This window comes from Lupinus angustifolius, chromosome LG16 (genome assembly GCF_001865875.1).
Source record: "Lupinus angustifolius cultivar Tanjil chromosome LG16, LupAngTanjil_v1.0, whole genome shotgun sequence".
NCBI classification, from domain to species: Eukaryota; Viridiplantae; Streptophyta; class Magnoliopsida; order Fabales; family Fabaceae; genus Lupinus; species Lupinus angustifolius.
This window is the reverse complement of record NC_032024.1, coordinates 13,642,336-13,644,598: the sequence shown is the minus strand read 5'-3', so window position 1 is coordinate 13,644,598 and position 2,263 is coordinate 13,642,336.

Genomic DNA, 2,263 nt, shown 5'->3' with positions numbered 1-2,263 from the left:
TTGGAGGAAATGGAAGAGGAATGGAAGATGGTTGCGCAACACTTGTGGAAGATTCACTAGCAATAATTTGTTCATTAGTGTTCTCAGTCTCTTGTAAAACCGGTTGCTTCACTTTTGATGCAGCTAGATCAACTTCAATATGTCTACCTTAGAGTGATGGCACTCACATTATTCGGGTTGACCACATTCTGAGAAGGCAACTTATCAGAATTTTGAGAGTGTAATGTGTTTAATGAAGTAGTCATCTGTCCCATCTGGGTGGTCAAATTCTGAATGGAGGACTCTTGTGTCTGAATGGAAGCTCTGGTCTTTTGCTGGAATTGCATATTCTGCAATGTCATTTGCCTCACCAATTCTTCTAATGAAGGTTCACTAGATGGAGTAGCAGGATTACTATTCACTTGTTGTTGCCTCTGCTGTTGGATTGGAGGAGGCACATATGGTCTATTTTGTGCAGCATTATTATTCTGAAATGGTGGCCCTAGATGAGGCTGTGAAGGATCAGACCATCTAAGATTCAGATGATTCCTCCAAACAGGGTTGTATCTGCTTGATGAAGGATCATAATTCTGTTGTTGTTGTTGTTGTTGAGGCCTGTTGTTGTAAATATTTGCAGCATAGGTCTTAGGATGGTCACCGGTTTTAGGCTCCAAGAGAGAAGGACAAACATCAGCATAATGGTCAGTTGCGGTGCAAATGCCACAAACTCGTGCTGCAAGTGGAGGTTTCTGCTGATTCATGGCAAGTTGAGTGACCAAGGTAGCAAGGGAGTCAATTTTTTTTTCTCAAGTTTATCTTGCCTCACCGAATCTCTCCCAACATCATGGACACTTCTGACCACTATAACATCAGTACTTCTTGCACTGAACTATTGAGAGTTGGAAGACATCTTCTCAATCAAACATCTAGCCTAAAAAAGGATCATATCTCCAAGTGCACCACCACTAGCAGCGTCAGTGATATTCCTTTCCATGTTGTTCAGACCCTCATAAAAATATTGCAGGAGGAGTTGTTCAGAGATCTGATGATGGGGGCAACTTGCACAAAGTCTCTTGAATCTCTCCCAATATTCATATAAACCTTCTGCATGTAGTTGCCTGATGCCAGAAATATCTTTTCTGATAGCAGTGGTCCTGGAGGCAGGAAAGAATTTTTCAAGGAAGATTCTCTTCAGGTCATCCCAACTAGTAATAGAACCAGAAGCCAAGTAATATAGCCAATCTTTTGAAGCACCCGCAAGTAAATGTGGGAATGCCTTCAAACATATGTGATCCTCTTGGACATCATAAGGCTTCATGGTGGAACATACAATGTGGAACTCCTTAAGATGCTTATGAGGACATTCACCTGCAAGTCCATAAAACTTAGACAACAAATGGATTAGTCTAGTTTTGAGCAAATATGGCACATCATCATTGGGATACTGGATACACAAGCTTTTGTATGTGAAATCAGGTGCAGCCAGCTCCCTTAATGTCCTCTCACGTGGGATTGGAGGTGCTTCAGCCATATTTTTAGAGTATGCAACAGAATGCACAGAAACAACATAATGCACAATTACAGTAGAATCAATATACTATCAAGTAGATTAACACTAAGATGAAAAGACTCACTATCTAAATTTAAATTCCGAACTTGTCTAACCAAACTATGAAAATTTCTATCAATTTTAGGATTTATTGGATGCAAAGAGTTAGAATTTCCTCTGGTCATGCACTAAATGCAGCAGTAAGAACCATGTAGGGCAGTAAGTGAAATACATGTTAAATTTCAGTGATCAACCAAAACTTTGCATCAATAAAATCCTAATACCATAGGAAACATCCACAAAAATTTTCAGGACAAAACTCAAAGCCTAACTAATTTAATTAAATGCAACAAAATCAAAACAATTGGAAAAATAAACTTGTAAAATAAAAAAGAAATAGTAAACAGACTCTTTTTGGATTTTCATGTGGGCTTCTACAGATGCAGTGTGTAGAGAAAGAATTGTTGTTCTACCCCAAATGCATATATAATATGTCCAATTCTGATCAACGATTCCAAAGTTATCTCCAAAAATAGAAAATCAACAATAAAACTAGTCACTACTTGTTTGTATCTCACAACCAGCAGCAAGGTTATTGTCTATGATGCATCCAATATTCAATATGTGATGAAAGAAGTATGGAAACAAAGTTTCATGCAAAAATTCCAACAACAACTATATTAACCAACATACATCCGAACCAACCAACATGCAAATAGCTAAATAAGACAGCAA